General features: G+C 37.9%; 1 protein-coding gene and 1 non-coding gene across 11 annotated transcripts in view; one reads left to right on the plus strand and one right to left on the minus strand.

The window, feature by feature from the left end:
• Positions 1-25,205, minus strand: part of LDB2 (LIM domain binding 2) — a 401,477-nt gene that overhangs the window by 57,562 nt on the left and 318,710 nt on the right. The window lies entirely within an intron of this gene.
• LOC140512977 (U6 spliceosomal RNA) lies at positions 10,943-11,049 on the plus strand. The gene has a single exon (XR_011970024.1). It is a non-coding gene; the product is annotated as a U6 spliceosomal RNA (small nuclear RNA).

A 25,205-nucleotide genomic window follows, 5' to 3' on the forward strand; every position in this document is an offset into this window, starting at 1 on the left:
TCCAGGAACACAAATCGCCTGATCCAAAGGGAAAAAACTCAATCTGATATAAAAGGACACTTGAGGGAAGGATCTCAGATACTGCATGGAAATTTCCCAGTTTGAATAGCTCTTCCCAAGCATCTTGGTTGTGTAATCAGAGAATTTCAACTCTGTGATGACCACATGAGGACAGGTTAACAATCAGTTCAGCATCATCAGAGATTTCCCTTCCTATCTTAGAAAACTTAAGTAAGTTGCTTTACCCTACAAATAATGTTTAAACACTTGCTTGTTATTCAAGGATCTCAGTGTTCTGACTGTAACCCACCTTCCCAGTCTTACTTCTCATAACTTTGTATATGTACCCTATGTTCTTCTATAAAAACTCCATGTGTTTACTGCCTCCATGCCTTTGTTCACCTTTGAATAGATTCCCTTTCTCTGATTGCCAAAAACATCCATTCTCCAGTCTCCAGCTCAGGTGCACAATATCCTTTGAGAAGTTTTCCCTGATACCACAGCTGGAAGTAATTACTCCCTCCCAGTCCTGTTCCTGGCTTTGGACTTTAAAACGATGACTCTGATTGGAACTTTTCTCAATGCCTCCTTACCCTGGAATATCCAACTTTCCCTGAGTCATTTTCTCCCATTAGTGAGTTTCTCCAGGGGCCTCCATTTTGTGAAGGAGTCAAGGCTGGCTTTCACTCCCCTTCTGGTCTTCCTTGTAACTTCTGGGTTTTAAAAGCATGGCTCCCATGCTAGGTACCTTCCTGTCCCCCACCCACTCCATACCTCCCTTCTCCTTCTAAACTTCATTTTGTGTATATTGTTTTAACCCACTACAGTGTAAGCTTCTGGAGGGTAGGAATTGTTTATTTTTATATAAGCAAATATCACTGTATCTCTAGTGACCCCAGCACATAGTAAGGGCATAATACATCCTTGTTTGCTTCCATTCTTCCTCTTCTCTGGGATGGCTTATTTTGCATTATAGTTAGTTGTGTACCTGTCTTATCTACCTTACTTGGCTATAAGCTTCTGAAAGTTAGGTCCATGTTAGACCCCATAACACCTAGCATATTGCCTGGCACATGGTAAGTGCTTTAGAGATTATTCAATTGAATTGGAGGGTAATTTTAAAGAAATGTAAATCTCATTTTTTCAAAAAGCGCAACATATTAACATGATGTAATGTATACAATGGACATTTAATAAATGTGATCTGATGACTTCAGCCATGATAGCTACTTTAAAGATTCTGGGGACATCCATTCTATAAGGATAGATGTATAACAGTAATAACTAGCATTCATATAGAGTTTCTTAGAACCTACCTATGGGGTAGGTTCAACAGGTATTATTATTCCCATTTCAAAAATGAGAAACAGTCCCAGTGGTAAAGTATCTTGCCTATAGACACACAGCTAGTGAAAATCAGAGGAGAGCTTTGACCCTGTGGTGTCCTGATGTTTGACTTGTGGCCAACACTTGATCTACTCTACCAGGCTGCCTCAACTGATATTGATAGGACAACTGAACTAATTCTCCCACAGCCTGCAAGATCCTTCCCTCAAATAGTGTGGTAATTATTTATGTGTAGACAGATACGCCTATATATCATCTATGTGTCTACCTTCCTATCTCATGTACAAGAGAGGAAGGAGGAAATAAGTCAGAAGAGGAGATTCATGAAATATGGTGAGCAGAGTCCTGGACATGCAGTTAGGAGACCTAGATTTGAATTCTGACTGACCGTTGCTAGCTGAATTATCACAAGAAAAGTCATTTCACAACTATGGTTTTCTTCATCATTAAAACGGGAATAATCATATTTATGTTAACCATCTCCAAGTGGAAAGCATTTTGTAGGTCTTTGTACTATATCCATTTAAACTGTTAGTATATGTAGGCATATGTATAGATGATAGCATGGTGGATAAAGAGCTAACCTTGCAGTCAGGAAGACTGCAGTCTTGAACAAGACCCACCTATGATGCCTTGTTCTGGTGGCTCTGGGTAAGTCACTTACCAGTGCTTCTGGTAACTCTCTTAATCATGTAGGTAGTTGCAGAACTGCATGGGTAGAGGAAGTTTCCTTACTAAGAATGAAAGAATAAAGCATTTTTCAAGTTTTTACTGTATGTGAAGCACTGTGATGAGTGAGCATTGGGGATACAAGTACAAAGTAAGACAATCCCTGATCTCAAGGAGACCCCATTCTCATGGGAGAATTCCCTACACCAGGGAAATCAAAGATCCAGACCCCAAATAAAAAATATGGATGTACACACAAATAAACTAGTGATTGTCAGATTTCTTCATAGTTTTCCTAAAAAAAAAAAGTGTAGTTGACATAACTATAGTCATTAAAACACATTTATTAAGTACCTGCCCTATATATAAAGTTCTACTGAGTACTATGCTTCAAGAAAATATACCAGGATTAATTTTTCTTAAAAATGATTAAACCTGCCCATATTATGGAAGATTTACTATATAGTTCTCTTTAAAAAATTAGGGGCAGGGATGTATGAAACACAAAGAATTGAGTTTTATGGATCTAAAGATATTGATCTAGGAAAGATTTGCATGAATTGATGCTGAGTGAAGTGAACAGAACCAGGAAAACATTATGCACAGTAACAGAAACATTGTGCGAAGACCAACTTTGAGAAACTGAGCTCTTCTCAGCCATGCAATGATCTTAGACAATGCCAAAAGATTTATGATAGAAAGTGCTATTCACATCCAGAGAAAGAACTATGGAGTCTGAATGCAGATTGAAGCATTCTATTTTTCCTTTTTTTCTTTCTTATGCTTTTTCCCTTTGGTTTTAATTCTTCTTTACAATATAAATAATGTGAAAATATGTTTAATATGATTGTACATGTGTGGCTTATATTATATCGCACTCTGTCTTGGGAAGGGAGAAAAGAAAGGGGGGAGAGAAAATGTAAAACTCAAAATTTTATAAAAGAGAATGTTGAAAACTAAAAATAAATATTTTTGAAAGAAGAATATCTAAGTTTAATCTGAGGTTTTAAAAATTGTTATTGATATCCTGTGTATATCACTTTTTTCAAGAATTAACTCATCTCCTAGAAAGAGCCCTTTTGTTTCCTTGGCATTTATACATATCCCTGATACTACAATATCAGGTGTTTTTTAATACTCTCTATTTGTGTCTTCTTTCATTCAGGTATTGTGGCCTAGTGGATAGAGTTAGTCTAGCCACACAGACTTGCATTCAAATCCTGACTCTGTTGGACCCTGAATAAATCACCTGCCTTTGAGGGTCTAGGTAGTTGTCTAAGACTCTAAATTACTGGGAAGGGGCCAACCTCCTATGATTAAGGAACTTTCCTCTCTCAGGAATACCTCCTACCAGTGAAATCACAGGTCTAATTCCTATCCCTTCCTCAATAGCAGATTTGAATATTTCTTTTAAAATGTTCTTACCCCTCTCTTTAAAACTTTATTCAATGCTGCTCATATGATGTAATCCTTAGGATATTCTTGTTGAATCAATGGATGTATAAACTTGGGCGAAAGTCCAATATCCTGTACCTCTTATGGAAGAGGGATGGGAGATGAAGAAAGGATACTAGTGATAAAAAAGGTACCTGACCTAGTGGAATAATTGAAATCAATCCCAATAAGGAAACACACTTTGGGGATGACATTCCCCTTGCCTAGAATTTCCTCCATGTCTCAAACCTCCTGATTCAGAGTGGAAACTCCAGAGACTGTCTTGGAAACTGACTTACCTCCTTATTTCTGCAATAGGTTTAGAATTCGGAAAGAAACTAAAATTTCTCACAGAGGCTTATCATTGAGCTTTAACGAATATACATGTCGAGAGTTTTTGTTCTCTCTTTATTATTTCTGTCTTGCAAGGGTAATAAGACCCTTCAGGCTACAGATTCCTGGCACTGTCTGCAGAAAGGAAGTCACTTGACTTTCTTCCTGAGGCCCTCTAAAGCACCCAAAGTATATGACAGATACATAGATAAAATTTTAATAATATAACCAAGTTTAAATATACTCTCTGGACTATCTTATTACTTTAATGACAGTGCCGATTGTTCCTATCTAACTTTTCTACATCAAGAATTGTGAAAAAGTCTCATCTACTGAAGATTTGTAATCATGAAAGTGTATACATGATCAGCGTAAATCTCTCCTTCCAGATGAAACCTCTTCAATGATATATTTAATTTTAGATTGGAGCTTCCCTGTGAAAGGTTATGGGCTGAGGAGGGGGAGGTTCATGAAAAGAGGTGGTGCCTATGCCATCATAAGACCTACAATATGCCAGGGATTCGGGCAACCACGCTCATTTATGCCAAAAGAACTGAGTATTATTAAGTACATGCTGCTGACAGCCCCTGCAGTTGCAAATAAAATGGCTAATGAGAAGAAAAGCTGCCCATATTGCTGTTCTCCCAAAGTGCAAGCCATCTTTACGTAAGAACGCTATGACAAATGGTACTTTTCACCTCCCTAACATCACCCTTCTCAGATTCCAGATTTAGATGGATAACATGCCCACAAGTGTTAGGCACCCAGGCAGGTGATTGCCTCTGGCACCCTGGGTGCGCAATCTGGCTGAAATTTCCAAGCACCAAATGAAATAATTACAACAGGGTGAGTCTAACTTGGCAAGTGAATTTATAAAAATTAAAAAGGTCTGAAAGGTACTGTTCTCAGATTCATTCATCTCATTCTTACCCATTAAGATTTAATTGAAATGAACTCTGGCAACAGTAAGAAAAGTTAGATTCTTCTAAAGGTGATCAGGTGCAAGCAAGTGATTTTTTGAAAAGCGCCTAAACCTTCTCAGTAGGAATTAATTTGATGTGCCAATAATTCAAACTTGAAAAGAGTGCAAACATCTTGATAAAATGCAAAGTATTCCTGTGTGACCTTGGGAGAGTTGCTTTATGCCTCTGGGCCTCAGTTTCCTCATCTTTAGAAACATTAACTGTACTCTCTCTGCGGTTTCATCTGACAGTAACATTCTCTGAATACATGAATCTCCAGGTGCCAGTCCTGACAAAGTAGAGAAAAGATGTTATATGCAAGTGACAAAGGCATCTAAATTTCTGTGTTCAACTAAACAATCTCCAAATAGATTCTGAAATGTAAACTGGTGCCTTAGACTCTAAAACTAATTTGAAGGAAAAAGAAATCTAAAAACATTCCATTTCAATGGGTTCATGATCTATCTCTATATGGATGTTCCTGATGATATACCCACCCAATGACTTCTTATCCTGAGCCTCTCTTGCCCATGTCCTTTCATAAATTCTCCATAATGGAACTACTCCGTGTTGTTTTTTTTTTCTTTTTTGTTTTTTTGCAGGTCATCCTTTTAGTAAATCTATCATGATAGCAGTGTGGTACTGTAGGCTACCCCATCTGCTATCCCTCCCTCTTCTATGACTAAACTATTTCCTTTTCTACTCAGACATACCCTTAATAATGTCCTTTATATCATTTCTTGCATACAAATCATTTATAACATGATAGAGCTTACTTAGAGTCACTCCAAGTTTACCCTGCTAGACAGTCACTTTACTGATTCATTGGACGTCATGGGATGCCAGGATTTGCTCCCATACAGCAATCATCAAAAGAACACTTATGTTGAAAATAGGATTTTTTGTCCAATTAGCAGTCTGTATTCACTGAAGTTACTGGGCAACATTGATTGGGAAATAGAATGAAATAGGGTATGTGACTATGCCATAAGAAACAATAAATATGAATAATTCAGAGAAATGTGGGAAGGCTTATATGAACTGACAGTGAAGTAAACAGAGGGATGGGGGGGACAATAGGCCAAGTTACAAATGTTGAAAGACATGGTCATTATGTAGGCTGCTTTTGTGTCTTTTCCTTTGTTACAAAGGAAGTCTCACTGGGTAGGGACAGGAGAGAGTGAAACATGTCCAGAAATGAATGTGCTGTGGAAACAAAAGGCATCAAGTGAAACTAATAAATAAAACAAAATTAAATTAAAAAAGGGAAAAAGTCCCAACACTGGATTACTCCAGTGCAATCCAGCCTACTTGATACTTTATTCCCAGACCTAAATCACTGTTCATTTGCAATGCCCGCCCAAGACACTGAATGTCACAATCTGGATAAAATACATTCTTTGCGTAGCTTTTCCTGTATTGATTTCTAGTTGCTCTTTTTGAAGAGCCATCTGAAATAAGCATCATAAACACACAGATGCATCCATTTCCCCCTTTCATTTTAATTTCTTGAAAGAAATAATTCCACACACAATTTTATGTGTGCATGAGGGGATGCTGTAGCAAAGAAATAAGTTTTCCCCCATGTGGAATTTCTGAGTTCCTCATAAGCACAATATCAGCCATTTACTGTTCTATAAATCAGTTATGTCCTCCTAGCCTAAGTTTAGATAAGGGACTTCACCTTTGCCTGCACCCATCCACAGTGGCAATGCTTACAAAAGAAGTGGGTGGCACCGTGAGGGGGCCAATGAGCATTAACTTTTATACCAATTCCAGAAGCTTCTGTCATTCACTCCAGGCAATATACAGAAGAAAGAAGAAGCAGTGGGCCACCAATCTTGTATCTTTACAAATATACTAAGCTTGCTGGGAAATGTAATTGTCACCATTTTGATTAAAATAAAATATAGCTAACCTAGATTGGCTATATTATTTGATGACATGCAGTTAAAGCTTCTAGTGATAAAGCTGAGCTTGTATAGAAAGTAAGAAAATAAATGGAATTTATTTTTTGATTCCTATAAGATTTTTTTTTTAAAGCGGAAACACAGCTTGGAAGCTTTCAATTTGATTTAGTTTTGTTTTTATTTTTTTCAGTCTGCAACAGTAACAAGGCATTGCCAAATGCAAAATGATCTCAGCCCTCAGGGAGTTTTTATTCTACCAGAAAAACTTTGAAAACTGAAGGTCTCTCCTTAGAACCATAACAAATACTTAGTCATCACCTGGAATATGTGCAACACTTTGCTATTCAGTCATCTTTTCCCCAGAAAGATTTCCGAATACCATTAAGCTAAGAAACTAATAGACTTCAAAGATAGCACATTGCAACCTTCCTGTCTTTTTTTTTTTTTAAAAAAATTCCTGATTGTAGCTAGAAAACACTTCTTTGGTGCTTATCCCACTGAAGAAGAATTCAATACATACATGATGCTAATATTTCACATTTATATATAGCTATAAAGGGTTATAAATCACTTAGCTCATTATAAACACATTATCTCATTTCATCTTTTCAACAATTCTGTAAGTTTCTTAGTACAAGCATCATTATCCTGATTAGCGTTGAGAAAATGAAGTTGACTTGTGAAAAGTCACATTAGTACTAAGAGGCAAAGCCAAAAGTTGAGCCAAGGTCCTCTGATTCCAATTGTTGAAAGACTGTCTACTGTACTGTGGGGCTTAACTTTCAAGACGGTAAATGAATGGAAGAAGACAAGCAAACAATTTTCTATTACGGTAAGGAACAAACATTTATATAACGCTTACTATGTTCAGGTTCTGTGCTGGGCACTTTACATATGTTACCATATTTGATCCTTACAACAACCCTTTGAGAGGAGTACTATTTATTATACTCATTTTAGAGTAGAGGAAACTGAAGCAAGCAGAAGGTAGGTGGTTTGCCCAGGGTCATACAGCTAGTGTCTGAGGTTGATTTGCATTTCAGGTCTTCCTGACTCCAGGCCCAAAGTTCTATCCATTGCACCACCTCATTCCCAGTTAGTTAACATTAATCAGAAGTGATTATTACAAGCAACAATTCTCTTTGTCTTCTCTTCCATTTCTTACATTTTTCTCTTAGGGATTTCATCTGCCTTCATACCTTCAATGACTACTACTTCTAATCATTTTCATATTTCTCTCTCTAATTCTCTTTGAGTTTTCCATCTCACTTTTCCAATAGGTGGTTGGACATCTTTGCTTAGATGTCCAGTGAATACTTCAAACTCAGAGTGGGCCGTAACACAGCACAAAGTTTCATACTCATCTTTGTCATCTACTCTAATTCATCTCTCTCACCCTATCAATTCCCAAGTCTTGCGGATTCTCCTGTTTGGGAAAGGTTGCCCCCATCCTGAAGCAGCAAAGCAACTTCCTAAAAAATGGAAAGGCTTCACCTATTACCAGAGAGAGGCAGCTTGGTATAGTGGAAAGAATGCCAGACTCGGAATCAGGAGAGACACTTTGGTTCAAATGCTTTAATTATATCACCATGGATAAATCACTTGAAGTCTTTGAATTCCAATTTCCTCACCTTTAAAAAACAGAATAACAATACCTAAAGTATTTCACAAGATTGTTAGGAGAGCAAGTGAACGAATAATGTAAAACTTTAGATGGCTATAGAAAAGTTAACTCTTATTAGTGATCATTAGAGGAAACTTAGAGAAGAAAATACAATGGAGGAAAAGCAATGCATCCAAAGCCATCTGAGAATCATTTACCAAATATATCTGAATGATATGACTGCAAAAAGGAGATTGGCTAATTAGGTATAAAGAGTGAGGGGATAACAGATGTACATGCCAAGTTACTGGTGGAATAGATGGAAGGAAACATGTATTAAGTGTCTCTCACATGCCAGACACTCTGCTAAGCACTTTGTAAACAGTATTTCATTTAATCCTCACAAGATCCCTGGGAGATAGGTGCTATTGTTATTATTATTATCCCTGTTTTATAGTTCAGGAAACTGAGGTAGACAGAGGTTAAATGATTTCTCCAGTGTTACACAGCTAAGTGTTTGAGTCAGGAACTGACCTCATCTTCCTAGTTAACACTCTATCCACTGTATCACCTCGCTGTCTCTGGGGAAAAGACCTAGAGGAATGTCTCGTGCATATTGCATTGTTTCATACATTTGGTCTTATTGAAGAGCATGGACAAAAATCATGCATGATGAGAACTCAAGAACGAGAAGTCCCTGATCTGCACTGATGGTGGTAATTCCCACTTGATGAGATCATAGACCCATTGATGTATCAAAGCCAGAATCCAAAAAGGTCTTGACATTTGAGAATATTGCGGCAAAGCTAATTTGATAACATTTTTGATAAGGGTAAATACAAAGTCTTATATTTGAGTTCCAAAAATCAACCTCATAAATAGCTAGACAAAAGTTCCCCTGAAAAAGATCTAAAGGTTTTAATGGAATACAAGTTCAATGTAAGCCAACAATGTGATGATTGCTAAAAAGTTTAGTTAAAACATTTAAGCAGTAGCATCTAGTTCTGAGAGGTGATAGGCAATATTATTGTAGTCTGTCCAAGATAGGTCACACAGGATATACTAGGTTCTTTTCCAGGCGTCACTTAATAAAAGGACATTCATAAGCTGAAGAGTGTGTATGGGAGTAAACCAGGATGGAGAAAGGTATCTAGATTATATCATAGGAAGATAAGTTTTTTATGGATGTTCAGCCTAGAGAAGATTGGGTGTAAACATGAGAGTTGAGGAATCTATGCTTTCTTTCCACTGCTGTTTCAAGAACTAAACACAATTAGAGAGGATCATCAATTTCAAACTAGAATGAAGTTTACAAGTCATATGGTCTGACTGCCTTATTTCACAGGCAATGAAACTGAGGCTCAGAAATCATGAAGGTAGTAAAAGGTAGAGCCAAGATTCCAGCTAGACAGCCTGACTCCAGATTAAATTATCTTTCCATTGGTCAACACTATCTCCATAATGAATATGCAATCTCTTTGTGTGCAACGGTGACCTGACAGTCATTTAAAACAAGATTTCCATGAGTACATGCGTTCTAAGTTTCAAACATTCGACTTTTATATACCTCCATCAATATTTGTTAAGCACCTACTATGTGCCAGGTGTGGTGCTAAGCATTAGGGAAACAAAGAAAAACAAAAGATACTCCTTGCCCTTGAGGAGCTCACAACTTTTTGGAGCGCACCTCCTCTGTAGCTTGGAGAATACCTGTATACCTATTTATTTCCAAAATATTCCAGTGTACACTCTTTTTCATATTCTTGTTCTGAAAATGTTTTTCTGGGGAAATACCCCATACAAATGTCTTAAAAACATTACAAATTACTCCACAGAATTAGTCTATTGACTCTTTTTTCCTCCTTTTCAATAAGATTCTATCCATTTTACATTTGGTACTTCAAGTCAGTGCTAAAATGAAGAAATAATAGATTTCTATTTTTCTTTGCATTTCACCTTAAAGCAACCTTTCCTTAAATGTTCCTCAGTGTTCTCAGCTACAATGTATTTCCCCTTAGATAATACTTTTTAGGGGGTCACTGATAGTTCTAATTTTTTAAAAACATTTTATCTACCTAAGTGTATTCTGTTTCTCTAGAAATGTTCATTTGCTTATTTGAAAAACACAGGATTCCCATTGGTTTGGAAACAATCCCAGCAACATCTCAGTAGGACTAAGATTTCTCTAGAAGTAGTGATTATCGTTCTCTCCTCCCCGCCCCCATCACTCTGGTCTTTCAAAATAGCATCATTTCGGTTTAAAAGATAATTATTTCTGTTACCCCAATGCTATGGAGAATTACAGATTTAGTGACAGAGTAGATATCCCTTCTTCAAATTTATAAATATAGTAAATTCTCAACAATGATTTGTACTGTGGTTTCCTCTCAGTGATTCCAGTCAGACCTTCCTTGACATCTCAATACTATTTCACCTACACTTGGGCCATCTCCCTTGTCCCTTTTCCATTCAGAACCTAGGACTTTGGGCTCAGTGAGGACAGCTTTTCACCTTTCCTTGCCAGAACCCAGACTCTAGGTCACTTTCTGGCCTTCTCTTCACTGTAGTGCCATGTTCACATCCCTTCTTGCTTTCCTGGTTCTCCTTTATGGCTTGGACTATATCGATACCACTTGTGCTTAACAAATCACCTGGCACATAGGAAAAGCTTAAGAAATGATCTGGTGCTCGCTTTGGCAGCACATATACTAAAATTGGAACTATACAGAGAAGATTAGCATGGTCCCTGCGCAAGGATGACACGCAAATTTGTGAAGCGTTCCATATTTTTATGAAATGCAAAATGGATAACTTTGATTACATTAAACTGAGAAGTTTTTGCACAACCAAACCCAATGCAACCAAAATCCGGAGGGATGTAGTAAATTGGGAAAGAATTTTTACAGCTAAGCTCAAGGATAAAGGCCTCATTTCTAGAATATATAGAGAACTGACTCAAATGTATAATCATACAAGTCAATCCCCAATTGATAAATGGTCAAAGGATATGAACAGGCAATTTTCAGAGGAAGAAATGAAAGATATCTATAATCATATGAAAAAATGCTCTAAATCACTATTGATTAGAGAGATGCAAATCAAAACAACTCTGAGGTACCACATCACACCTATAAGATTGGCAAACATGACAGAACAAGAAAATGATAAATGCTGGAGAGGATGTGGGAGAGTTGGAACACTAATTCATTGTTGGTGGAGCTGCGAGTGCATCCAACCATTCTGGAGAGCAATTTGGAACTATGCCCAAAGGGCTACAAAAATGTGCATACCCTTTGACCCAGCAATATCGCTACTAGGACTATATCCCCAAGAGATCATAAAAATGGGAAAGGGTCCCACATGTACAAAAATATTTATAGCAGCACTCTATGTAGTTGCCAAAAACTGGAAGTCAAGGGGATGTCCATCAATTGGGGAATGGCTGAATAAATAAATTATGGTATATGAAGAAATGATCTGCCCATCTGTCCATCAATCTTCATCAACTTTACTTTCAAGTGCCCTTCTTGATACTATTACTTTCTTTGTCATCTGTCAGTAATTATGTTAAAGGTGATTCAGTGGCCATTTAATTTTAGAATGGTGCCTAGAATCAGTTTGATGGGGGACCCAGCCAAATCTTAATTTGGATTGAGAATTAGGGAAGATCTAGGCAAGGGAGTGGGATTAGACTTTCCTGAATCATATTATGATTAAATCCATCATTGTTCCTGGAAAGGGCTTGTCAATCTACTCCCTTATGGTTCCTCCATTCACCCTTCCTATAACTTTTGAATCTCAAATTGCCGTCCTCCATGGCCACTACTCTCCTGCTTCTTCCTATTAGAATCTAAGATCCTTGAAGTCAGAGACTGTTACCAATTTTTAACTGTACATCCAGAACTTAGCACAATGCTTGGCCTGTAATCAATGCTTTTTCATTCATTCACCTATGGATTTTCAAGCCGTTTTCGTTCAGATCCTCTACTGGGCAATCTCATCTTGTATATATCTTCTAAGGATATCAGTTACACTTATATTCACATATAACCCTCCAAACAAATTATATAGTCCCAAAGAATTTTTAAAAATTATCCATTTAAATGTTCATCAGTAACTAGTCACTTTTATTTAAAGAGATCATCAATACTTAACCATACATTGACTGTCATTTATAGTGGTGGTGAAGAAGCTTACACATTAGGCTAGTAGGCCCCTTTTATTGTGACTTATTTTTTTGCTTTGCAGAAAAGAGGCAAAAAAGCTTAGCGATCCTGCTAGTCATCCTGCCTCCCTCTATGAAATTCATTTAAGGAGTGAAGAAAATGGGTAGAATTTCCTTATATATTATCACACCTTAGATTCCTAAATTTCTCTTCCATCAGATGATCAAAACGAATGGAAAGTCAAATGTGTTTTTTTCTGCAGTGTAAAATCATGGAATACATATTCTTGTTGGTTGTTTGGACACATTGTCATTTTCATCTAGAAATAGCCCAAGGCCATGGGAAAACGTTATTTAGAAATACTGTGTTTTCCCAGGGCAAAAGACTTGTAAAGTTAAAGCTGAGCTTGAATGGGTTCCCTTAAAAGATGAGTAAACCATTTGTAGTTATAATAAATTCAGTTAAATTCAACAAGTATTGTTAAGCATCGACTAAGTTCCAGTCTCTGTGTTAGGCACTAGGGATACAAGAACAAAATGAAAATACTGGAGGTGGACACAAGGAAACAGCCCATAGAAGCACAAGGAGAAGGAAGCCTTAGGTTGGGGTTCCAATGGTGATGGTGATGACAGCATGCTTTACAAATGTTTTCTCATTTTATCTGTACAACAACCCTGGGAGGTAGTTGCTATTTTTAATCTCTCTTTTATAGATAAGGAAACTGAGGCAGTCAGAGATTAAGTGACTTGCCCAGGATCATACAACTAGCAGTTGTCTGAGGTAGAATTTGAAGGTCTTCCAACCCAAGTCTTCTATTCACTGTGCACTTGTTACTCTCAGAAACCAAATGAACTTAACAGATTTTGGGGTTCCTCCTTGTGGCCCTAATGGAAAATCAATTTAAGGCAATAGTGCATTCTTTCAACTCAATACTCAGTTTAGACATTTTCATACATCGAAGCAGGGGTTCTTAATTTGGGGTCTGTAAAATTTATTTTTAATTTAGTATTTGCATCTCAACATAATTGTTTTCCTTTGCAATCCTATGTATTCTACTTCATGCATTTAAAAACATTATTTTAACAATGGGCCCTCGAGCTTCACCATACTTCCAAAGGGATCCGATACAAACAAAAAATGGTTAAGAACCCTAGCGTGAAAGGATAGGAGTCTCTGTCATGTTTTTAAAGCTCCCCCCCCCCAAAAAAAAAAAAAACCCAAACAAAACCAAACAAAAGATACACGTCCTCAAAGAGCTCCCATTCCACTAGAAACCCTTCTTATAGAAATTAAAACTCTTTTTGATGGCCTGGGAAGGGTGGTATTTCTGGAATCGTCCTTGCCCTGATGTGAGGGACTCAATGTACGGAAACCTTCCTTGGATGGAGCTCAGCAGCTTAGCTTTAATTTAAAACCTGGGAAAGTTTTCTGGGGGCACTGAGAAGGTTGTATAGTCCATATGCAATTCAAAGGCTGACCTATTCATTAAACTACATTGTTTTTTGAAGAGACACTCCCCTCTCCTCCCAAACTGAGCTGCTCTCTGGGCTTGTTTGAAGTTTCCCCTGGCATGAGACTGGCTTACCGACTGGACTCTAGGACTCTGAATTTGCTCATGATATGAACATAGACTTTAGAGATCAAGGATAGGGAACCTGTGGCCTCGAGGTCGCATGTGGCCCTCTAGGTCCTCAAGTGCTGCCCTTTGACTAAATCCAACCATCTCAGAACAAATCCCCTTTATAAAAGGCTTATTTAAAAATTATTTAAAACGTAATTTAGCCTATCACAAGATATTTCCTGTGTAGCATCATCTATCTCTCTTTATCCCTCTCAATACTTACTTATCTGCAGTTAGTTTACACTTTGGGTTGATTGATTCAGTTGAGAAATCTGAGCCTTCAGTGATGTCATTCATTGGGGTAGGGGTGGAACTTGCCACCCTTACCCCCATTCCCCTATTATTGCCTCTTGCAATTCTCCCCTTTTTTCAAACCCCAACTCAGGTGCCAACCTGTCCCTAAAGACTTCTCTGCTCCTCCCACACTAGAAATTTCCCATTCTCTCTTGTTCCTATTAATGCTTTTTTTTTTGCCTTTTCTTTTTTGGCCACCTAACTCCTAGAATGCATGTTCCTTAAGAATAGGAATTATGTGTTCTACTTTGTATTTGATACAGCCTAGTACAGTGACCTGTAGTATGAACTTAATAAACATTTGGTAAGTGGAATTCAACTTCAGATTTGCTGCTAATTTATTGCATCTCTTGGCCTCAGTTTCCTCATTTGTAAATCAACAGGCTTGGATTACATAGTCTCTAAGGTCCCTTTCAGTTCTGACATGTGTTGATTCCAGATTTGTGCCATTGATACACTGAGGTATTTTATATCTTGGCCTCAGATCTAAGTAATTATCCTTCCCTCCTGGCATTCTGCCATCCATTAATCTAATAAACATGACCTATGTCTATATCATTGATAAAAATGTTTAATGGAACCAAACATGCCTTGAGGCAATAGCCTTAACTACCTATATAGTAACATCGTCATGTATAATGAGTGCTTTCAAATATTCCCATCACTTAGAACATGTACAGACAGAATGATTTCCCTCATCAAAGAATTCCATAATTTTAATAAATACAAGCATCTCTCTTGAGCCTGTATGCTAGTACCACTGGACATTGGAGCACTCTGCACATAATGTTTACAAAGTCACTAAAAAATACAAAGGATTAAAAAGTAGGCCACTTTTGTTAAAATACAGCTATTCTATACATATATGCATATACATATACACACGTACACAGATATATACATATGTGTGAATATATTGCATACTTTTACGTGTGTGTGTGTGTCTGTCTGTCTGTCTCCATGGGTCCCAAGTTAAGAAACTCTTGCTCTGGTGCTTCCACTGGAATTCTAATGACCACACAGTGAAGGTCGAAGATCAATAAACATTTAATAAGACTACCGTGTGCTACTAGGAGGCAGCTAGGTGGCTCAAGCACTGGCCCTCCCATCAGGAAGACCTGAGTTTACATCCAGCCTCATACACTTTCCAGATGTGTGACCCTGGGCAAGTCACTTTACCTCTGTTTGCCTTAAACCACTGGAGAAGGAAAATCTCTTCAGTATTTTTTGTCAAGAAAATCCCACGGACAGTACAGTGCACAGGGTTATAAAGAGCCAGCCAGACACAATGAAATGACGGAACAACAACAATGAGAATTATGTGCTGCTACATCCATTCTCTGTGCTAAGCCCAAGGGATCCAAAGAAAGATGAGACAAAGTCAGTCATATATTAGGGAGTAACCAGAAATCGCCTTATTCTGCTTAACAGTACAACCATCACACAGGATTGTTATACACAAATGCAAACTATCATTCTTGTGCTTAACATCCTTCAAATATCATTCCACTTTTCAAGGGCAATACTCATAAGATTTAAATTAAAGAATTGGTTCCATTTTAAAACTTCAAACTTTCTAAGAAGCCACTGACTACATACCTTTGACGCTGCTAAAGCAATTTCTTTAGCAAATATCTTTATACCTTATTAAGGAATGACATGGTGAGCCTGAACTATATTTAATTTTTATTAACAATTTCACTTTCAATTGCTTTTTGCTCTTTTATATGTGTCAGATTTCTTCAAACCTGTCAAATGTATGTCCTCTGTAGAGGTTAAGCCCTCAGTACCTGATATCTTGTCCTCTGTACCATTGTCATCAATTATCCCCTAATCTCTTTTCCAGTTTTACCTTGTTCTGCTCTAGACATAGGCTTCATCCTAATCCGTCAAAAACAAAAATAACCATATTCAGCCAAGGTTTCCAACCATCTTTCTTTTGGTAAGTCACCTTCAGGAGATGTAAACTTCACCAACTCCTCAATTGTTTTTTAGCCTTACCGTTGACTTGTTCACAATCTCAGGATTGCCTTTATTAAGATAATTATAGAGCTCTTAGTTGAACTTGATTACCTTATTCTAATTCTAGTTGATCCACCTCATTTGAGTGCTGGGTACTTTCAAAATTTGATCAAGTTAGCCTTATAGTGATGGTTCTAAAGATACTCTTGGGCTGATGGCTTTGAATCAGTTCAAATAAATCAGTTGATTGGGAAATGAAGCATATAATGTCTGATATGGCCAATGTGTGGATTTGTCCTGCTGTACTGTACATTTTTTTTTAATTCAAGAGTTCAGCATGGGATAGGGGAAGCAGTGTGGGATATTCTGAATTAACATCAATGGTTTATAATGTACCAGTAAAACGCAAATACACATATAAAATAAAACAGCTAATTGAATCACAATAACTGGACGGTTGTATATATTAAGTCAGTCGGTTTTTCTTGTGACAGTAATGATGTTTCTGATACTTTCCTTTGGTACATTTAGGATGGAAGGTTATATTTTATATTCAGCTTTTCTTCTACTTATTACAGTAGTATACATACCTAGGCAGCCATTTCTCCTTGGAGCACTGGTTCCTTGATTCCTTTCCCTCCCTCCCTTCCTTCCTTCCTTCCTTCCTTCCTTCCTTCCTTCCTTCCTTCCTTCCTTCCTCCCTTCCTTTCTTCCTTCCTTCCTTCCTTCCTTTTCTCCCTCCCTATTAAGTACCCTTGGGAAAATAATATAACCTCTCTAAGCCTCAGTTTCCATATTTATAAAAAGGATATGTTAATGCTTCTCCTACCTGCCTTCCAAGGTTGTTCTGAGGCTCAGGTGAGAAAATCTCTATGAAAGCTGTTTGTAAAATATAAAATTCTGTAGAAAGCAGAGATATGTTATATTGCACTTTTACCATCAATAGTCTGTCCATATTACTCTGATCTGTCACTATTAGAGAAACAATGAAATCTAAGGCACTATCTCTGATGTCAAAGGATCTACATTCCAGTAGGGACTAAGGCAAAAGAGAACAACACACACACACACACACACACACACACACACACAACTAAGTATAAGAAAGCATGAAAATAAACAAAAAAAAAATTTACCAGCCCACCTTTTATATTTAAATTCAAGATTCTTTCCCTATATACAGAGGTAGTAAAATGAATGAAAATAACCATTCCCCACCCCCACCTCCCATTTTAATCTTTTCCTCACTCTAGACAAGTAGGCAAAGCTATTTCCAAAGCTGATTTAACCTTCGGCTCCATCCTGCACTTAACTCTTCAATCCTTCCTCTTTCTTCCTGGCCTGGCTATTTCCCACCCTATCATTTCTCTTGATTTTCAGCATCTTGTTAAATAACAAATTCTTTCTCTTTTTCTAGTGTCTGAGACTTGGAAATTACTTTCTTTAATCCAGGACCTATTTGCACTTTTAAAGCCAGACATTTTAGAAGCCTCCCTGACTCTAAAATTGATATCTGCTTGTCTCTAAAGTTGCTGCTGCTGAAATGCTGATTCTTTTTTTTCTTTTTAACCATGAAGCGCCTACTGTTCCTTCTCTCCTCTCCCAGAGAGACAGTATATGTGAACTTAGAGCCAGAAGAAGGAGGTTGTGGTCTGATACTAACAGCTGCTTATGGTACAGCCTCTTTTTCTTCATGTGTAAAATGGGAGTAAAACAGCTAAATGGTAGGTATTTTTTAGAGTTTACAAACCACTGTCTTCTCTATCACCCTGAAAGGTAGGTAGTAAAAGTATTTTCTCATTTTTACATATGGGGAAACTGAGGCTCAGGGAGGCTTAATCTATGATCGTAAAGTTAGTGTCTGCCAAGAATTTGAACCCCATATTTTCCCAATTTCAGAAAGACCTGTTCTCTTTCAATTTCAGTCTCTTAATTGTTGCTAAATATCTGCCCTGCCTTCCTCTTAGGGCATGTGGGAGCTTAATGTGATTTTCATCTCCCAAGGAAGATTAGAATTTGAGGGGTTAATTAAAGTTGCAAAATACAAATGCTTATATGTATATGTATATGTATATGTGTATATATATATATATATATATATATATATATATATATATATATATATAGGTATATATACCTGCATACAGGAGGTATATATACATATAAGTGGATACATGTATATATGTGCATGTATGTGTGAATATACACATGTGTGAATATACACATACATATGTATGTGTGTATATGTGTGATGTACTATATGCCAGAAACTGTGCTAAATACTTCACAAATATTTCATTTGATTTTCATAGCCCCCTGGGAGGTAGGTGCTATTATTATCCTCATTATGCAATTGAGGAAACCGAGGCAGATGGAGGTTGTGACTTGGCCAGAATCACACAGCTAGTAAGTACCTAAGACAGGATTTGAATTCAGGTCTTCATGATTCCAGGACTGGCACTCTATCCATCATGTTACTTAGCTGCCTATTAGCAGAAGCTTTCAGTGGAAATTGAGCTGTGGAGTCAGAAAGTTTTCAATATAAATCCCAGCTCTGACTATGTAGTTAAGTCACTTAACTTCTGTAAGTCTTAGTTTCTTCATATGTAAAATGGGAATTATCATACTTGCATTTTCTACCTCATAGGGTAGAAAACATTCTGTAAACTAAAAGTTCCAGAGAGAGACGTGGGAGCTCATATTTACAGGGTGAACATGTCCTCATGGGCAGGGGGTAGGAGAGAGATGGGAGTCGGGCCTTACTTTTGGAACAAGACCATAAAACATAGATTTTTGAAGTTGGAAGGGTCTTAGAGGTAGTCTATTTGTGGGATCATAGCATCAGATTTGGAGTTGGAAGGGACCTTAGAAGTTACTTGTATAATCTATTTTATAGATGAGAAAAATGAGGCTCATGGAGACTGACCTGTCCCAGGGTGCTTCTGCTTCACAATCCTTTCTTTCCCAGAACCTTGAACTTGATTTACCTGTCTGGCCAGCTTTTACAGCTTTTTCCTATGCTCTCCTTTGGCCTTGGTTTTCCCATAATCTGAGGCTCGCCTACCTGAACTCCTGACCTGCTGCCTGTTTTTTGTGTGGTTCAGTCCAATTCAACTAAGACCCTCCTCTTCAGAGTCCCTGTTAACTATAATCTCCCATATTAAGTGTGACAATGTATGAAGAAAACCTTAAAACCTTACATATGACTTATTATTCTCCTACTACTTCCTCACCTGGATTTGATAGCACCTGAATATGTTGTTTTCTAGAGGAATGCAAATATTGTTATCCTTATTTTGCAGATGAGGAAAATGAGGCTCAGAGGAGGAAGGACTTACTCAAAATCACATAGACGTTAAGTGGTAGAACCAGGACACCAAGCCCTCCTGGTCCTTTGACTCCCAAACCAGGGCAGGTTCTAATTCTGGGTGATCTGTGCATGCCTGGTTTTCCTGGCCCTAGCCTCTGCCTAGGGACCCTTGTCCAAGCACCAGGCACCGGATACTTGGTGGCAATTGCTTCTGTGTTACCAGATCTGAAAGGAAAGAGCTTATTGACTGAAACTAAAATCATCTGAAGAAGGAAAGGTAAAAGATCTCCAGTTCCACCCAGTACTTAAGAACAAGACATATCAGGGCTCCACACAAACCACGTGGGAATCATTTGCCAAGATTAATTGTCAGAGTCTTTCTATATGTAGGTGTATATACACATACAGATGTATGTATCCATCTGTAGATATCTATATACCTATAGAGATAGACAATCATTCTTCATTTAGTTGGGAAATTAAATACAAACCATTAGCAAGTATTAACATGGGACCTAAATGATTCATGATTGTGGATAACATTCCTCACCTGTAGCAGGACTGGGATAGTAGAATAAACACTGACTGGGCTTAGAGTCAGAAGCCCTGCGTTTGTGTCCTATCCATGCTGCTCACGAGCTACCTGCACTTAGGCAAGAGACTTCACTTTTCTGAACCTCCATGTCTTTACATGTCATGGGCACGAGACCATGTACATACTCCACCTCACTGAGTTGTTGTGAGGCTCCAACAAAATACTGTCTGTAAAGCACTTTGTGCCATAAAGTGCAATATAAACATAACTCATTATTTGTTATCATCGATGAGACCATGGATTGGGTTGGTGGAAAAAAACCCAAAAACCAAAGACATCAGGTAACACAAAATAAAAATACACAAGCACATGGCTTCTAGCCCTATAAGAAAGGAAGCTGTCCTAACCGAAGGAGAAGAGTTTCTTGTAGAGAGAAATATATCTCCAAGACATTTCTAAAATAATGGAGGTGAAACAAGGGGACTAAAATATGAAGAAGGTCTAGTTTATCTTAGTGATTCAGGGCCTAAGATGAGACTAGTAATAAAAGTTAGCCATGGAAAGAGAAAGACTTCCTTCCCTTTGGCAGCTCAGAGTTTATTATTGTTAAAGCATTCACTTATGGGGAAAAATGAAGGGCTGCAGACTTACGGCCTTGATATGTGGTGATCATGGTTTATCTCAGTCAGGTCCTTAAAGAAGTACATAGTGGGTAGAAGTTGGGGCCCCCATTCGTCCCCGTACATGAACCCACTGATGATAATAGTAAATACTAGGGCTGCATGAGGTAGCCTGCTCAGCTCCCTTACACCTACTCCAACAAAACCTTGAAGTTCATAGCAGACTGAATAAAAATCAAGAAATCAAATAGGAAACTGTAAGTGACTGCTTTCATCCCAGAACTTCACAAAATAGTCAAAAGCCCATTGGTAATATGAGTGAAGACTGCCAGAAAAGCCAGAAGTGCAAGTGGAGATGGGACATATGTAGTCAAGAAGAGGCTTAGGTTCCTGAGGGAACAAGAGTGTAGGGTTGCCTTGAGAATACCTAATGGCAGAGACCTTGGAGGTATTGGAAAAAGCAGGAACAGTGACTCAAGTAAGAGTACCCAAGATCAGAGTGTTTCAGGGCAGTGTTTTACTGTGTTAGCAATGTCAGATAGGATCCATCTAGATCCTTCTAGCTTTACATTCACCATTCTGAACCTCAACAATCAAGGGGCTTCTAACTTTGGGAAGAAGTCAATGCCCAAACCCAAGTGGCTAAGGATGACACTAAGCAGGGGCTGACTATCTCACCCCAAAAGTCCAACAGGACAACAACACCCCAATTTGGGATCTAAAATTGGAGAGATGAGTCAATCAAAGAAAACACCAAGCAGTATATAAAATATATATTGCCAATCTAGAAATTCTTCCAAAAAAAGAGAGTAATTCTGTAACATCTACAAGCAGAGACTCCAAGGAGAAAATGGATTTTCCACAAGGACCACATGAAGACCTAGAAGAAATGAAGCAAGGGATTAAAAGAATGAAATTAAAGCTCTTGATGAATTGGAAGAATAAATAGCTTAGATGAGAAAGTAGTACATTTTATGTCTTTAAAGGGTACTGAGGGAGTAAAATAAGAGAAGTGTTGGGAGTGGATTGGCTATGTTCTGAAGGTTTGGAAAGGAGAGAGAAGAATGAGCTATATTAGTGTGGAAAGGGGGAAGAAGGGGATAGAACTGGCTCTTTTTCATATTTGGGGTACATGAAAAGAAAAGAATATAAATGTGGAGAAAGGATACATCTCACTGTCATCTGAAATAGACAAAGGAAAGTTGAACACATGAATGCACACAAAGAGTTTAGTGTAGAAACCCAAATCATCTAATGGAAACAAATTGGAATAGGGCATTAAAAGGGAGATTAATACCCAGGAAGAAAGAGTTGCAAACTTCTTTATCCTGAGAGGGAGAGTGAAAAGGGGAAAAAAAGAAAATCACTAGAATCAGTTGGAGTGCCTTAGACTGATTGTCTCTTACACAACTGGGGAATGGATGAACCAATCGTGATATATGTATGGAATGAAATATTATTGTGTCTTAAGAAAGGATGAAAAGGACCATTCCAGAGAATCTCGGGTAGCATGAACTGATACAGAATGAAGTGGGCAGAACCAAGGAAACACTTATAGAAGGATGAATCATTATCAAGAAAAACAACTTTGATAGATTAAAGAACTCTGATCAAAGCAATTACCAACCATATTTCCAGAGGACTGATTATGAGACATGTTACCCATAGCCTGACAGTGAGGTGCCAGACACAGTATGAAAAGAGACATATTTTTGGACATGGTCATTGGGTGGACTCATTTTACTTGACCATATTAGGTATCTATTACAACAACTTCCTTCCTCCCTTCCTCCCTTCCTTCCTTCCTTCCTTCCTTCTTTCCTTCCTTCCTTCCTTCCTTCCTTCCTTCCTTCCTTCCTTCCTTCCTTCCTTCCTTCCTTCCTTCCTTCCTTCCTTCCTTCCTTCCTTTCTTCCTTCCTTCCTTCCTTCCTCCCTCCCTCCCTTCTTCCCTTCCTTCATTCTTCCCTTTTTCCTTCTTTCCTTTCTTCATTTTGGTTTTCATTGAAGAAATATTGTGTTAGGAGAAGAAGATGGTTATCAATGGTAATTCCAGAAGAAGGCAATTGAAACATTTTTGAAAGTGCACAGAAGAAAATTTAAGGAACTTTGGAAGGAAGCACAGACTAATTTTTGAAAATAAAGTGTAGTATTTCTTTTATACTTTTGAAAAGCAAGGAGTGTAAAATAGAGATTAATAGTTTCTTAGAGAATTCTAGTTTTGTGTTCTGGTATATATACAGAACTGCTCTTTTTCATCTCAATTCCAGAATTTAAAAATTATAGAAATTAGTATATGCTACTTCTGTGCTTTGGCACTTGTGTTATTTCATAGGATCCTAGATTTAGAGCTAGAAAGGACCTTAAAGGTCATAAAATCCATACCCCTCCCCCATTCAGAGGCAGATATAGTAGATAGAGTGCTGGGCCTGATGTCATGCAAGACCTGGGCTTAGATCTGGCCTCAGACACTTACTAATTGTGATCCTAGGCAAGTCACCTAACCTCTGCCTCAGTTTCTTCAACTGTAAAATGCAGTACTAATTGCACCTCATTCTCAGGATTGTGAGGATAAATGAAATAGTATTGGTAGAGCCCTTAGCATAGTGCCTAGTACATAGTAGGCACTATACAAATACTAGCCATTATTATTATTTCAGATAAGCAAATTGAAGCTCACTTGAGGTTAAATGACTTGGCCAGGGACACACTACTAAGTATCTGAATTGAGATTTGAACCTCCGTTCTTTTAATTCCAAGTTCAGAACCCTAGTTACGAGGTGATCACCTCCCTAACAGCTTAGTAAGGTAGTTTGTGTAGATGTTATTATACCCATTTTATGGATAAGGAAATTGGGGTTCAGAGAGGCAAGATTACAAAGTTAGTATTGGCGCTGGAATGAGAATTTAGGCTTTCATTTTCTTCTCCACTCTCTGTCCAAGCCTCTATATGCTATGCACCTGCCCTATGTTGGTCAACATTTGTATGTTTGGAATCAGGTTAAAATGAACTATAAAGATAGCTCTGAAGGGGAAAAGAGAAGGAGCAGACTGTAAAGAAAAACAGAGGTGGTAAGGAACAATGACAAGAATGCCAGTCCTCAAGCCAGCAGACCCAGGTTCATGTCTTTTTTCTGTCGCCCAATAGCTGTGTGATCTTTGGCAGATCACTCTGAACCTCAGTTTTCTCATATGCAAGAATAAGCACAATAATTGTCATGGCCTATCCCATGAGAAACAGCTCCTTTGAAACTTCACAGCACTACAACGGTAGGAGTTACTCATTCTCCGATATGTAGTCAGAATTCTTAGTAAACCCCCTAGTGGAGATCTATGTAGTAATGACTTACTTGAAAAGTCATCAAGTGAGATTTTTAGGCAACTCATACATGCTGGGTTCTCACCAAAATAGGGTAACTTGGATAATAAGGGAACTTGAAATCCTCTCACATGAGAATACTAGGTTCATAGGTCTAGAGCCAGAAAAGACCTTAGAGTCCAGAGAGTTGAATTCCCTCATTTTACAAATGAGGATACTGAGGTTTAGGGAAGTTAGGTGACTTGTTCAAGGTCACATGGATGCTAAATGCCAGAGATAAGAGTTGAACCTAGGTCCTCGGACTCTAAAACCAGCACATTTTCCATTGAAGCTTGCTACCTCCTATCAGTTGATGAGACAATAAGTGTTTAATTCTGGATTTGAACTCAGATCGTCCTGACTCCAGGCTCTGCACTCAATCCACTGTGCCATTCTGCTGCTCCATTTAAAAACACTGTAGTACAGTAGGCTTGGAGTCAGAAAGACTCATCCTTCTGAGTTTAAATCTAACCTCAGACATTTACTAGCTGTGTGACCCTGGGCAAGTCATTTAACTCTGCCTCAATTTCCTCCTCTATAAAGTGAGCTAGAGAAGGAAAGAGCAAACCACTAGAATATCTTTGCCAAGAAAGCTCCAAATGTGGTCACCAAGGGTCAGACACGACTGAAATGACTGAACAACAAGCAAAAAAAGCCTATTGAGAGAAAGGTAGAAAATAAAGACAAAGTTTGTCCATAGTTGAATTTATGCTTGAGTTAGTTGGTTTTTTTAAAGACCCGTCCTTATTTTATAACATATAAAAGAAAAAAAAGTAGAATTCATTTTCTTCTTCAAATTTAAAAGCTTATTATTAAAAAACCCCACATATACAAATGTGAATTGCAGCCCACAGTAAACACTTAAGCAAAAGAGTTTCAGATACTGAGTTCAAAACTTAAATGACTGCACTTAGAGATGTTTTTCATGGAACAATTTAAACACACTGAGTAAGACGAAGCTTTCATTTCAAAATAACCAAAGGAAATAATTAGAAAAGGAGCAAATGGACTTCTAAGTATATTGGCTAATGTGAACTCTCATCATGAGCTCCATATTCAAACAGAGCCAAGGGAGAAAGAACAA

Source organism: Notamacropus eugenii, chromosome 6, assembly GCF_028372415.1.
Source record: "Notamacropus eugenii isolate mMacEug1 chromosome 6, mMacEug1.pri_v2, whole genome shotgun sequence".
NCBI lineage: Eukaryota > Metazoa > Chordata > Mammalia > Diprotodontia > Macropodidae > Notamacropus > Notamacropus eugenii.